Below are 16,061 nucleotides of genomic sequence, written 5' to 3'. Positions count from 1 at the left end.
GGTTATTTTTCTCTATATGCATCACCTTGCACTTATCCACATTAATTTTCATCTGCCATTTGGATGCCCAATTTTCCAGTTTCACAAGGTCTTCCTGCAATTTATCAGTCTGTTTGTGATTTAACTACTCTGAGCAATTTTGTATCATCTGCAAATTTGATTACCACACTCGTATTTCTTTCCAGATCATTTATGAATATATTGGAAAGTAAGGGTCCCAATACAGATCCCTGAGGCACTCCACTGCTCACTCCTTTCCACTGAGAAAATTGTCCATTTAATCCTACTCTCTGTTTCCTGTCTTTTAGCCAGTTTGTAATCCACGAAAGAACATCGCCACATATCCCATGACTTTTTACTTTTCCTAGAAGCCTCTCATGAGGAACTTTGTCAATCACCTTCTGAAAATCCAAATACACTATATCTACCACTTCACCTTTATCTACATGTTTATTAACTCCTTAAAAAAAGTGAAGCAGATTTGTGAGGCAAGACTTGCCTTGGGTAAAGCCATGCTGACTTTGTTCCAATAACCATGTCTTTCTATATCTTCTGTGATTTTGATATTTAGAACACTTTCCACTATTTTTCCTGGCACTGAAATCAGGCTAACCAGTCTGTAGTTTCCCGGATCGCCCCGGAGCCCTTTTTAAATATTGCGGTTACATTAGCCACCCTCCAGTCTTCAGGTACAGTGGATGATTTTAATGATAGGTTACAAATTTTTACTAATAGGTCCGAAATTTTATTTTTGAGTTCCTTCAGAACCCTGGGGTGTTTACCATCTGGTCTAGCTGATTTACTACTCTTCAGTTTGTCAATCAGGCCTTCCACATCTTCTAGGTTCACCGTGATTTGGTTCAGTCTATCTGAATCATTACCCATGAAAACCTTCTCTGGTACGGGTATCTCCCCAACATCCTCTTCAGTAAATACCGAAGCAAAGAAATTGTTTAATCTTTCCACGATGGCCTTATCTTCTTAAGTGCCCTTTTAACCCCTCAATCATCTAACGGTCCAACTGAGTCCTTCACAGGCTTTCTGCTTCAGATATATTTTTAAATGTTTTTACTGTGAGCTTTTGCCTCTATGGCCAAATTCTTTTCAAATTCTCTCTTAGCCTGTCTTATCAATATCTTACATTTAACTTGCCAGTGTTTATGCATTATCCTATTTTCTTCTGTTGGATCCTTCTTACAATTTTTGAATGAAGATCTTTTGACTAAAATAGCTTCTTTCAGCTCACCTTTTAACCATGCCGGTAATCCTTTTGCTTTCCTTCAACCTTTCTTAATGTGGGTAATACATCTGGACTACGCTTCTAGGATGGTATTTCTTAAAAATGGCCATGCCTCTTGCACACTTTTTACCTTTGTAGCTGCTCCTTTCAGTTTTTTTCTAACTATTTTTCTCATTTTATCAAAGTTTTCCTTTTGAAAGTTTACCACTAGAGCCATGGATTTGCTTACTGTCCCCCCCTTCCAGTCATTAATTCAAATTTGATCATATTATGATCACTATTGCCAAGCGGCCCCACCACCGTTACCTCTCTCACCAAATCCTGTGCTCCACTGAGAATTAGATCTAAAATTCCTCCCTCTCTCGTCGGTTCCTGAACCAATTGCTCTATAAAACTATTATTTATTCCATCCAAGAACTTTATCTCTCTAGCATGTCCCGATGATACATTTACCCAGTCAATATTGGGGTAATTGAAATCTTCCTTTATTACCGCACTACCAATTTGATTAGCTTCCCTAATTTCTCTTAGCATTTCACTGTCCGTCTCACCATCTTGACCAGGTAGATGGTAGTATACCCCTATCACTATAGTCTTCCCCAACACACAAGGGATTTCTTCCCATAAAGATTTGATTGTGCATTTAGTCTCATGTAGGATGTTTATCATGTTGGACTCTATGCCATCCCGGTCTTTTACACATTCCCGCCTGAGCTCAGGGTCCCGCTGTTCCTGCGGGAATATAGATACACCTCCTGCAAACACAATAAAATAACAGGACTGACTTTTTTCTAAGTCAGCCACTTTATTTCATTTAGATAGAATTAACTAAGAAAGAGTTGCTTTGCATGTGATTTGCAAAATTCATAAATGCAAATCACACGCAAAGACATGTCCACTAATACACATAGCACTGTTCTATCTTTTTCTTTCCTTTAATCCTTAGCATGTATCGATAGAGGATCTACTTACAATAAGTAGTGGTTTTAAAATTTTTTTGTCTACAGGCCAACCTTTGGAGACCAGAGAAATAGACCACGAAGTGCAAATGCAGACGGGTATATAGAGAAGACCTTCAGAGTCATATTCAAGTGGCCCCCCCCAACTCCATTCTAGCAGCCTTTGTGCTGCTTTGGAGGAGCAAAGCCAACTAGCAGGAAAGCATCACCTTGGTGTGGCAGGAAGTGATCCTGTAGTTAGGACCTGTCATCCAGGTGATGCTTTGTGCTCTTGCACCAAGGATGTGACTTCAGTATCTTGCCCAAGAGGTAAGAGTTAAGATGGCTGCTGTAGTGAGTGATTCGATCATTAGGAAAGTAGATAGCTGGGTTGCTGGGGAATCACTTGGTAACTTGCCTGCCTGGTGCAATAGTAGTGCAATAGCAGCTTAGATAAGATTTTAGAGAGTGCAGGGAAGAAGCTGGCTGTTGTGGTACGTGCTTGTACCAATGACAAAGGAAGGTGCAGGAGGGAGGTTCAAGAGGTTAAAGTTAGGATCTATGAAGATAACTCTCAGGCAAACAAGCACAGTAGCATATATGCGTGCATGTGGCTGCGTGCAAATTTATTATAGTATTTTACAAAATGCATATATGATCCCTGTGCAGTTTATAAATTATGCATATATTTTCGTGGGAACATATGTGTGTGAGTGTAGGCTTGTGCACATATTCATGTATCTGGAGAAACATGTATAGCAATGCTTGAAGCACATACTTTACTCCCTTATTTTAAATACATACATGTGTATATTGTACGCACAAAAATAAAACAGGATTCACTTGTGTAAAGCAGTTGTTACACGTGAAAGCCAGTGTATTTTAAAACAAACATGAGGGAAATTTGCAGTTTTACCAATTAGCTCACCAGTTTGCCCAGTACTCTTTCAACTCCTCAAGACCCTCCTGGTTCTTAAGTTTGAACTCTCCCCAGTCCACCCAGAACATTCCCCCTCCCACCAACAAGAACAATAAACATATTGGGGCTAATATTAAAATGGTACTTAGATGGAGAAGTAGGACTTACACAGCTAAGTGGAGGCCGCGAATATCAAGCTATGTTCCACAGCCACCACTTAACTGGATAAGTCACTTTTCTTGTGAAGCAGATAAATGGAAGGACAATGGGCGGGGATTAAGTGAATCAGGGCGGTGCTACTTATCCAGTGATCCAGTCATATCCGGAGAAGTGCCTATATTTAGCCTTATCCAGTTAAGTTATTTATTTATTTATTTAAAATCTTTTCTATACCGTCGCTAAGTTATACACCATCGCAACGGTTTACATGTAGGCACATATTTAATGTAGGTAAAAGTGTACTATAGTACATTCTAACAGGTGCCATTAAAGGTTCGGTTACAATATATCATTAGACAAAATAATTCTTAGAGAAGTGGGTCATGACCGAGTGTACTGAAAGTACTTTTACGGGTAAATTTATCATACATAGTGTTATCAATATGCTAGTTGTGATGAGGGGTTCATAGACTACTCTACTGTATCGTCCTAAGTACTGTGTGTCGGTGTTTATCTGCTTGTTCCTGAATAATTTCTATTCTCCTTGTAAAATGCCTGCTTGAAAAGCCATGTTACCTGAATAAGTAAGGCCTGCTCAATAGCAGGTCTAAAGTAACCCACATATAACTGCTTAGCTGTGAGGTTTAATATCCCTTCTAAGTTAACCGGATAAAATATATCCGGATAACTTAGATACCTGAATATCTTTGAAGTGTCCTGCTCTACCCAGCTTGTCCCAGGTTAAACTGTTTGATTCCCTCCCACCCTACTCCTCTGCCCACCCACCTCTGGGGTTTGTTTTCTAATATAGACTGCCTAACTTAACATTAGCAGCAAGATAAATTAGTAGATTGTTAACAGCAAAGGAAATACCAATCAAAAACTTACCAAAATGAGGACTATCCAATGCAACTGCTGTGGAGCCTTGATTCTGAGGGAAAGCATCTGGAAACTTAGAGCTTGCCCAATCTGTGCACAACTCTCTTCTTTGAAAAAGGAGCTCACTGAGGTTAAAGGTCAATTAGCTTCAATTAAAAGTATTACATCCACATTGCATTACTCAGAAAATAATTCCCCAATACCACAGAATAACCAGGAGTCAATAAAAAGAAATACAGTGGGCTCAGGTAGGATAACACATGTGTCCCACAGTCACCCATTCTTGACAGATGGGCAGCCAACAAGTATACCCCCCCACTCAAACAGGTCATTAAGGAATTCATTAAAAACCAGGATTACAGTGGGCTCTGGTAGAATTAGACCTGTGACAAGGAGACATACACAGTATCAAGTGCATCAAGAACAAAAAGCCTTCCCTATATTAATAACTGAAGAAGTTCTAGAGAAAAACATTGAAGTGTTACCAGAAAAGAGAAAAATAAGCCATTGCATGCAGAATTTCAAGATCCATAACCAAAGGATAAAGCTAATTGAGATGGATGACTCTATCATCAGTGGCAAAACTGCAAAAGGAAAGAGTGAAGTGAATAACAAATCTCAACTAAAGTCTCATAAGGAGTCCAGGAAAAGCAATAACCTTAAAGAGAGAACCTGGAAAGCTATGACCACAAACGCTCATAGTTTGGGAAATAAAATCCCAGATCTGCAGGCCCTAATGACAGAGGCAAATTTGGACATTGTTGCTATCACAGAAACATGGTTCACAGAATCTCATGATTGGGATACAGCAATACCAGGCTACAACTTGTTAAGGAAGGACAGAGTGGATAGAAAAGGGGGTGGTGTGGTTCTTTATGTCAGAAACAATATCCATATGTATCCCTTGCGGTACCCAACGTCCAAAATCACGTTGGGTACCGCAGGGCCCCGTCGATCCTCATATAACAACATTTAAACACATGGTATTGAAGGATTTGGAGATTATGGAAAACAAGGAGACTCCGAGACATCACAGCCTTACAAAGAATCAAAGAACGGCACTCCAACATTAGACTGTTTGCATTTTTAAATAGTCAGTCAATAAGGTAGCAGTAGGTAGTGTGTTTATTTTTTAAAAAAGTCTGCCTGACTATTAAAGTGTCCTCCAGACTTTTAAAGAGCTAAGTGTTTTATTTAATAAATAACTGAGTGCATTGTATTGAAAAACAAAAAAATCCACAAAAAAAAAAAAAAAAAAAACCCAACAAAAAAGTAGCCAGAAGCTAGAAATAAGCTAGGAGCAGTATATACCAAAGTAAAAAAGTTGAATATTTCAGCTCAGTTACTCACCTTGGAAAGGTGTTGAGGTAGTGTGATTAGGTTTGAATAGGGAACAACATTTGTTAATCAAGGGAGCTGTGAGTCACTCAGGCTGACTAACTAAGTGTGAAGATTGTGTGTTTTGTTAATAGGTACTATTGTGTATTTGTGAATAGGTGCTATTCTTTGTTAATCAGCACAGCAGTGAGTCACTCAGGAAATCTAACTGAAAGGTCACGCAGGAAATCTAACTGAAAGGTCACTCAGGAAATCTAACTGACGTGTACATCTCCTAAGGGATTATTTTGCACTAATTTACTTTAGAAGCACATTATAAATTAGAAGGAAAGAGCTCAGTAACCCACATTCCAGTGGAAACACTGAGAGGAGAGGATCACCTTGCTGGTGGCTGAAAGGAATCAGTAAGTTTTTGCTTGGGACATTGACATTGACTTTTTTAAAAGTATTGGGGCAAAGTTAACTATTTGGGAATATTATTTAGTGTGTTTGTGTGTTTGTGCCTTTAATAGTCAGTCAGTAAATAAAACAAGTTAGACTGTTTGCATTTTTAAATAGTCAGTCAATAAGGTAGCAGTAGGTAGTGTGTTTATTTTTTAAAAAAGTCTGCCTGACTATTAAAGTGTCCTCCAGACTTTTAAAGAGCTAAGTGTTTTATTTAATAAATAACTGAGTGCATTGTATTGAAAAACAAAAAAATCCACAAAAAAAAAAAAAAAAAAAACCCAACAAAAAAGTAGCCAGAAGCTAGAAATAAGCTAGGAGCAGTATATACCAAAGTAAAAAAGTTGAATATTTCAGCTCAGTTACTCACCTTGGAAAGGTGTTGAGGTAGTGTGATTAGGTTTGAATAGGGAACAACATTTGTTAATCAAGGGAGCTGTGAGTCACTCAGGCTGACTAACTAAGTGTGAAGATTGTGTGTTTTGTTAATAGGTACTATTGTGTATTTGTGAATAGGTGCTATTCTTTGTTAATCAGCACAGCAGTGAGTCACTCAGGAAATCTAACTGAAAGGTCACGCAGGAAATCTAACTGAAAGGTCACTCAGGAAATCTAACTGACGTGTACATCTCCTAAGGGATTATTTTGCACTAATTTACTTTAGAAGCACATTATAAATTAGAAGGAAAGAGCTCAGTAACCCACATTCCAGTGGAAACACTGAGAGGAGAGGATCACCTTGCTGGTGGCTGAAAGGAATCAGTAAGTTTTTGCTTGGGACATTGACATTGACTTTTTTAAAAGTATTGGGGCAAAGTTAACTATTTGGGAATATTATTTAGTGTGTTTGTGTGTTTGTGCCTTTAATAGTCAGTCAGTAAATAAAACAAGTTAGACTGTTTGCATTTTTAAATAGTCAGTCAATAAGGTAGCAGTAGGTAGTGTGTTTATTTTTTAAAAAAGTCTGCCTGACTATTAAAGTGTCCTCCAGACTTTTAAAGAGCTAAGTGTTTTATTTAATAAATAACTGAGTGCATTGTATTGAAAAACAAAAAAATCCACAAAAAAAAAAAAAAAAAAAACCCAACAAAAAAGTAGCCAGAAGCTAGAAATAAGCTAGGAGCAGTATATACCAAAGTAAAAAAGTTGAATATTTCAGCTCAGTTACTCACCTTGGAAAGGTGTTGAGGTAGTGTGATTAGGTTTGAATAGGGAACAACATTTGTTAATCAAGGGAGCTGTGAGTCACTCAGGCTGACTAACTAAGTGTGAAGATTGTGTGTTTTGTTAATAGGTACTATTGTGTATTTGTGAATAGGTGCTATTCTTTGTTAATCAGCACAGCAGTGAGTCACTCAGGAAATCTAACTGAAAGGTCACGCAGGAAATCTAACTGAAAGGTCACTCAGGAAATCTAACTGACGTGTACATCTCCTAAGGGATTATTTTGCACTAATTTACTTTAGAAGCACATTATAAATTAGAAGGAAAGAGCTCAGTAACCCACATTCCAGTGGAAACACTGAGAGGAGAGGATCACCTTGCTGGTGGCTGAAAGGAATCAGTAAGTTTTTGCTTGGGACATTGACATTGACTTTTTTAAAAGTATTGGGGCAAAGTTAACTATTTGGGAATATTATTTAGTGTGTTTGTGTGTTTGTGCCTTTAATAGTCAGTCAGTAAATAAAACAAGTTAGACTGTTTGCATTTTTAAATAGTCAGTCAATAAGGTAGCAGTAGGTAGTGTGTTTATTTTTTAAAAAAGTCTGCCTGACTATTAAAGTGTCCTCCAGACTTTTAAAGAGCTAAGTGTTTTATTTAATAAATAACTGAGTGCATTGTATTGAAAAACAAAAAAATCCACAAAAAAAAAAAAAAAAAAAAACCCAACAAAAAAGTAGACAGAAGCTAGAAATAAGCTAGGAGCAGTATATACCAAAGTAAAAAAGTTGAATATTTCAGCTCAGTTACTCACCTTGGAAAGGTGTTGAGGTAGTGTGATTAGGTTTGAATAGGGAACAACATTTGTTAATCAAGGGAGCTGTGAGTCACTCAGGCTGACTAACTAAGTGTGAAGATTGTGTGTTTTGTTAATAGGTACTATTGTGTATTTGTGAATAGGTGCTATTCTTTGTTAATCAGCACAGCAGTGAGTCACTCAGGAAATCTAACTGAAAGGTCACGCAGGAAATCTAACTGAAAGGTCACTCAGGAAATCTAACTGACGTGTACATCTCCTAAGGGATTATTTTGCACTAATTTACTTTAGAAGCACATTATAAATTAGAAGGAAAGAGCTCAGTAACCCACATTCCAGTGGAAACACTGAGAGGAGAGGATCACCTTGCTGGTGGCTGAAAGGAATCAGTAAGTTTTTGCTTGGGACATTGACATTGACTTTTTTAAAAGTATTGGGGCAAAGTTAACTATTTGGGAATATTATTTAGTGTGTTTGTGTGTTTGTGCCTTTAATAGTCAGTCAGTAAATAAAACAAGTTAGACTGTTTGCATTTTTAAATAGTCAGTCAATAAGGTAGCAGTAGGTAGTGTGTTTATTTTTTAAAAAAGTCTGCCTGACTATTAAAGTGTCCTCCAGACTTTTAAAGAGCTAAGTGTTTTATTTAATAAATAACTGAGTGCATTGTATTGAAAAACAAAAAAATCCACAAAAAAAAAAAAAAAAAAAAACCCAACAAAAAAGTAGCCAGAAGCTAGAAATAAGCTAGGAGCAGTATATACCAAAGTAAAAAAGTTGAATATTTCAGCTCAGTTACTCACCTTGGAAAGGTGTTGAGGTAGTGTGATTAGGTTTGAATAGGGAACAACATTTGTTAATCAAGGGAGCTGTGAGTCACTCAGGCTGACTAACTAAGTGTGAAGATTGTGTGTTTTGTTAATAGGTACTATTGTGTATTTGTGAATAGGTGCTATTCTTTGTTAATCAGCACAGCAGTGAGTCACTCAGGAAATCTAACTGAAAGGTCACGCAGGAAATCTAACTGAAAGGTCACTCAGGAAATCTAACTGACGTGTACATCTCCTAAGGGATTATTTTGCACTAATTTACTTTAGAAGCACATTATAAATTAGAAGGAAAGAGCTCAGTAACCCACATTCCAGTGGAAACACTGAGAGGAGAGGATCACCTTGCTGGTGGCTGAAAGGAATCAGTAAGTTTTTGCTTGGGACATTGACATTGACTTTTTTAAAAGTATTGGGGCAAAGTTAACTATTTGGGAATATTATTTAGTGTGTTTGTGTGTTTGTGCCTTTAATAGTCAGTCAGTAAATAAAACAAGTTAGACTGTTTGCATTTTTAAATAGTCAGTCAATAAGGTAGCAGTAGGTAGTGTGTTTATTTTTTAAAAAAGTCTGCCTGACTATTAAAGTGTCCTCCAGACTTTTAAAGAGCTAAGTGTTTTATTTAATAAATAACTGAGTGCATTGTATTGAAAAACAAAAAAATCCACAAAAAAAAAAAAAAAAAAAAACCCAACAAAAAAGTAGCCAGAAGCTAGAAATAAGCTAGGAGCAGTATATACCAAAGTAAAAAAGTTGAATATTTCAGCTCAGTTACTCACCTTGGAAAGGTGTTGAGGTAGTGTGATTAGGTTTGAATAGGGAACAACATTTGTTAATCAAGGGAGCTGTGAGTCACTCAGGCTGACTAACTAAGTGTGAAGATTGTGTGTTTTGTTAATAGGTACTATTGTGTATTTGTGAATAGGTGCTATTCTTTGTTAATCAGCACAGCAGTGAGTCACTCAGGAAATCTAACTGAAAGGTCACGCAGGAAATCTAACTGAAAGGTCACTCAGGAAATCTAACTGACGTGTACATCTCCTAAGGGATTATTTTGCACTAATTTACTTTAGAAGCACATTATAAATTAGAAGGAAAGAGCTCAGTAACCCACATTCCAGTGGAAACACTGAGAGGAGAGGATCACCTTGCTGGTGGCTGAAAGGAATCAGTAAGTTTTTGCTTGGGACATTGACATTGACTTTTTTAAAAGTATTGGGGCAAAGTTAACTATTTGGGAATATTATTTAGTGTGTTTGTGTGTTTGTGCCTTTAATAGTCAGTCAGTAAATAAAACAAGTTAGACTGTTTGCATTTTTAAATAGTCAGTCAATAAGGTAGCAGTAGGTAGTGTGTTTATTTTTTAAAAAAGTCTGCCTGACTATTAAAGTGTCCTCCAGACTTTTAAAGAGCTAAGTGTTTTATTTAATAAATAACTGAGTGCATTGTATTGAAAAACAAAAAAATCCACAAAAAAAAAAAAAAAAAAAACCCAACAAAAAAGTAGCCAGAAGCTAGAAATAAGCTAGGAGCAGTATATACCAAAGTAAAAAAGTTGAATATTTCAGCTCAGTTACTCACCTTGGAAAGGTGTTGAGGTAGTGTGATTAGGTTTGAATAGGGAACAACATTTGTTAATCAAGGGAGCTGTGAGTCACTCAGGCTGACTAACTAAGTGTGAAGATTGTGTGTTTTGTTAATAGGTACTATTGTGTATTTGTGAATAGGTGCTATTCTTTGTTAATCAGCACAGCAGTGAGTCACTCAGGAAATCTAACTGAAAGGTCACGCAGGAAATCTAACTGAAAGGTCACTCAGGAAATCTAACTGACGTGTACATCTCCTAAGGGATTATTTTGCACTAATTTACTTTAGAAGCACATTATAAATTAGAAGGAAAGAGCTCAGTAACCCACATTCCAGTGGAAACACTGAGAGGAGAGGATCACCTTGCTGGTGGCTGAAAGGAATCAGTAAGTTTTTGCTTGGGACATTGACATTGACTTTTTTAAAAGTATTGGGGCAAAGTTAACTATTTGGGAATATTATTTAGTGTGTTTGTGTGTTTGTGCCTTTAATAGTCAGTCAGTAAATAAAACAAGTTAGACTGTTTGCATTTTTAAATAGTCAGTCAATAAGGTAGCAGTAGGTAGTGTGTTTATTTTTTAAAAAAGTCTGCCTGACTATTAAAGTGTCCTCCAGACTTTTAAAGAGCTAAGTGTTTTATTTAATAAATAACTGAGTGCATTGTATTGAAAAACAAAAAAATCCACAAAAAAAAAAAAAAAAAAAAACCCAACAAAAAAGTAGCCAGAAGCTAGAAATAAGCTAGGAGCAGTATATACCAAAGTAAAAAAGTTGAATATTTCAGCTCAGTTACTCACCTTGGAAAGGTGTTGAGGTAGTGTGATTAGGTTTGAATAGGGAACAACATTTGTTAATCAAGGGAGCTGTGAGTCACTCAGGCTGACTAACTAAAGTTAGACTGTTTGTAATTCCCAACCCTCCCACCCCTCGCCCACCCACCCCAAGCTCATCCCTTAATTTATAGGCAGGTGCCACTTGCACAAAAAAAAAACCCAAAAAAAAAAAAAAAAAAAAAAAAAAAACCCCATCAACAAAAACTTTATTGAGAATTCGATCAGACCCCAGTAGGCCACTACCAGACATATAGTGAATTCACTAATACATTTAAAGGAACTTAGACACATTCCTAATCCCATAGCAACCTAAAACTTAACTAGGAACTGATCAAAATTGAGATGAAGGCAGCAGTCCAGCAGCAAGAGGGGGGCTTCCCAGTCTTTTGCATCGAGTGTCACATGTATGATTTTTTACCCACCGGTGAGAAGTTGTACATGTGCACGCGATGCAAAGAGCTCCTGGCTCTCAGAGAACGAGTCCGATCTCTGGAGGCTAGAGTGGCAGACCTGGAGGAGCTGAGGGAGACAGAGAGGTATATAGATGAGACCTTCAGGGACATAGTAGTCCAGTCCCAACTTCAGACTGGCAGCCCTGGTGCTGCCTTGGAGGAAGAAGGTCTCATAATGGGAGAGCACCAACCAGATGTAGCAGGAAAGGATCCTGTAGCAAGGACCTGCTCTCTAGGTGATGCATTGTCCTTTCGCACTGAGGATATCTCCCCAAGGCCTACTGCCCAGGAGGGAAGGGTTAGGTCGGCCGTCATAGTTGGTGATTCGATTATTAGGAATGTAGATAGCTGGGTGGCTGGTGGGCGTGAGGATCGCCTGGTAACATGCCTACCTGGTGCGAAGGTGGCGGACCTCACGCGTCACCTAGATAGGATTTTAGACAGTGCTGGGGAGGAGCCGGCTGTCGTGGTACACGTGGGCACCAACGACATAGGAAAATGTGGGAGGGAGGTTCTGGAAGCCAAATTTAGGCTCTTAGGTAGAAAGATTAAATCCAGAACCTCCAGGGTAGCATTCTCTGAAATGCTCCCTGTTCCACGCGCAGGTCACCAGAGGCAGGCAGAGCTCCGGAGTCTCAATGCGTGGATGAGACGATGGTGCAAGGAAGAGGGATTCAGTTTTGTTAGGAACTGGGGAACCTTTTGGGGAAGGGGGAGTCTCTTCCGAAGGGATGGGCTCCACCTTAACCAGGATGGAACCAGACTGCTGGCGCTAACCCTTAAAAAGGAGATAGAGCAGCTTTTAAACTAGAACAAAGGGGAAAGCCGACAGTCGCTCAGCAGCGCATGGTTCGGAGAGATGTATCTTTAAAGGATACTAATGATGCACTAGAATTAGGGCATCCCGACAGTGAGGTTCCAATAATTAGAAAAGTAGTCCAAATGCCTGTAACTAAAAACTCACCTGAGCTAAAAAATTCTAACTTATCCCTATCAATTAAAAAGCAGAATAAAAATACAATCAAAAAACAAACTTTGAAATGTTTGTATGCTAATGCCAGAAGTCTAAGAAGTAAGATGGGAGAATTAGAATGTATAGCAGTAAATGATGACATAGACTTAATTGGCATCTCAGAGACATGGTGGAAAGAGGATAACCAATGGGACAGTGCTATACCGGGGTACAAATTATATCGCAATGACAGAGAGGAGCAGTCGGGAGGAGGTGTGGCGCTTTATGTCCGGGATGGCATAGAGTCCAACAGGATAAACATCCTGCATGAGACTAAATACAAAATTGAATCTTTATGGGTAGAAATCCCTTGTGTATCAGGGAAGACTACAGTGATAGGGGTATACTACCGTCCACCTGGTCAAGATGGTGAGATGGACAGTGAAATGCTAAGAGAAATTAGGGAAGCCAACCAAATTGGTAGTGCAGTAATAATGGGAGACTTCAATTACCCCAATATAGACTGGGTAAATGTATCATCGGGTCACGCTAGAGAGATAACGTTCCTGGATGGAATAAATGATAGCTTTATGGAGCAAATGGTTCAGGAACCGACGAGAGAGGGAGCAATTTTAGATCTAATTCTCAGTGGAGCACAGGACTTGGTGAGAGAGGTAACGGTGGTGGGGCCGCTTGGCAATAGTGATCATAATATGATCAGATTTGATTTAATGACTGGAAAAGGAACAGTGTGCAAATCCAAAGCTCTCGTGCTAAACTTTCAAAAGGGAAACTTTGATAAAATGAGAAAAATTGTTAGAAAAAAACTGAAAGGAGCAGCTACAAAAGTAAAAAATGTCCAAGAGGCGTGGTCATTGTTAAAAAATACCATTCTAGAAGCACAGTCCAGATGTATTCCACACATTAAGAAAGGTGGAAAGAAGGCAAAACGATTACCGGCATGGTTAAAAGGGGAGGTGAAAGAAGCTATTTTAGCCAAAAGATCTTCATTCAAAAATTGGAAGAAGGATCCAACAGAAGAAAATAGGATAAAGCATAAACATTGGCAAGTTAAATGTAAGACATTGATAAGACAGGCTAAGAGAGAATTTGAAAAGAAGTTGGCTGTAGAGGCAAAAACTCACAGTAAAAACTTTTTTAAATATATCCGAAGCAGAAAGCCTGTGAGGGAGTCAGTTGGACCTTTAGATGATCGAGGGGTTAAAGGGGCACTTAGAGAAGATAAGGCCATCGCGGAAAGATTAAATGATTTCTTTGCTTCGGTGTTTACTGAAGAGGATGTTGGGGAGGTACCCGTAATGGAGAAGGTTTTCATGGGTAATGATTCAGATGGACTGAATCAAATCACGGTGAACCTAGAAGATGTGGTAGGCCTGATTGACAAACTGAAGAGTAGTAAATCACCTGGACCGGATGGTATACACCCCAGAGTTCTGAAGGAACTAAAAAATGAAATTTCAGACCTATTAGTAAAAATTTGTAACTTATCATTAAAATCATCCATTGTACCTGAAGACTGGAGGATAGCAAATGTAACCCCAATATTTAAAAAGGGCTCCAGGGGCGATCCGGGAAACTACAGACCGGTTAGCCTGACTTCAGTGCCAGGAAAAATAGTGGAAAGTGTTCTAAACATCAAAATCACAGAACATATAGAAAGACATGGTTTAATGGAACAAAGTCAGCATGGCTTTACCCAGGGCAAGTCTTGCCTCACAAATCTGCTTCACTTTTTTGAAGGAGTTAATAAACATGTGGATAAAGGTGAACCGGTAGATATAGTATACTTGGATTTTCAGAAGGCGTTTGACAAAGTTCCTCATGAGAGGCTTCTAGGAAAAGTAAAAAGTCATGGGATAGGTGGCGATGTCCTTTCGTGGATTGCAAACTGGCTAAAAGACAGGAAACAGAGAGTAGGATTAAATGGGCAATTTTCTCAGTGGAAGGGAGTGGACAGTGGAGTGCCTCAGGGATCTGTATTGGGACCCTTACTGTTCAATATATTTATAAATGATCTGGAAAGAAATACGACGAGTGAGATAATCAAATTTGCAGATGACACAAATTGTGCAGAGTAGTTAAATCACAAGCAGATTGTGATAAATTGCAGGAAGACCTTGTGAGACTGGAAAATTGGGCATCCAAATGGCAGATGAAATTTAATGTGGAAAAGTGCAAGGTGATGCATATAGGGAAAAATAACCCATGCTATAATTACACGATGTTGGGTTCCATATTAGGTGCTACAACCCAAGAAAGAGATCTAGGTGTCATAGTGGATAACACATTGAAATCGTCGGTTCAGTGTGCTGCGGCAGTCAAAAAAGCAAACAGAATGTTGGGAATTATTAGAAAAGGAATGATGAATAAAACGGAAAATGTCATAATGCCTCTGTATCGCTCCATGGTGAGACCGCACCTTGAATACTGTGTACAATTCTGGTCGCCGCATCTCAAAAAAGATATAATTGCGATGGAGAAGGTACAGAGAAGGGCTACCAAAATGATAAGGGGAATGGAACAACTCCCCTATGAGGAAAGACTAAAGAGATTAGGACTTTTCAGCTTGGAGAAGAGACGACTGAGGGGGGATATGATAGAGGTGTTTAAAATCATGAGAGGTCTAGAACGGGTAGATGTGAATCGGTTATTTACTCTTTCAGATAGTAGAAGGACTAGGGGACACTCCATGAAGTTAGCATGGGGCACATTTAAAACTAATCGGAGAAAGTTCTTTTTACTCAACGCACAATTAAACTCTGGAATTTGTTGCCAGAGAATGTGGTTCGTGCAGGTAGTATAGCTGTGTTTAAAAAAGGATTGGATAAGTTCTTGGAGGAGAAGTCCATTACCTGCTATTAGGTTCACTTAGAGAATAGCCACTGCCATTAGCAATGGTTACATGGAATAGACTTAGTTTTTGGGTACTTGCCAGGTTCTTATGGCCTGGATTGGCCACTGTTGGAAACAGGATGCTGGGCTTGATGGACCCTTGGTCTGACCCAGTATGGCATTTTCTTATGTTCTTCTTATGTTCTTAAGAACGGCACTCCAACATTTGTCAAAAAAACATCAGCTGGTTATAAAACCAGCTGACAAAGGAGGAGCGATTGTGGTACAAGATTTTGATATTTACCAAGCAACAATGTTACAACATCTGGAAGATAGAAAATATTATAAAGTGTTAGAAGACGATCCCACCAAACGATTGGTAGGGATTCTACAGGATCTCACGGAGGAAGTTTCTTTTTTGACTCCTAAAGAGAAAAAATGTCTCCAAAATAAACAACCAAAGATACCTCTCATTTATTCAGTCCCAAAAGTGCATAAGAACATCATGCCACCTCCAATAAGACCAATTGTCTCGCTTCGAGACACAGTGTTAGAACCTCCAGCGATTTTCCTGGATAAAATTTTGCAGCCTCTAGTGGTCAGTGCTAAATCGTATTTAAAAGATACCATACAATTTTTGAGAGAAATAGCAGAGATCCGGATGA

This window comes from Rhinatrema bivittatum, chromosome 7 (assembly GCF_901001135.1).
Source record: "Rhinatrema bivittatum chromosome 7, aRhiBiv1.1, whole genome shotgun sequence".
In the NCBI taxonomy this organism is placed as follows: Eukaryota; Metazoa; Chordata; class Amphibia; order Gymnophiona; family Rhinatrematidae; genus Rhinatrema; species Rhinatrema bivittatum.
This window is presented reverse-complemented; position numbering follows the sequence as displayed.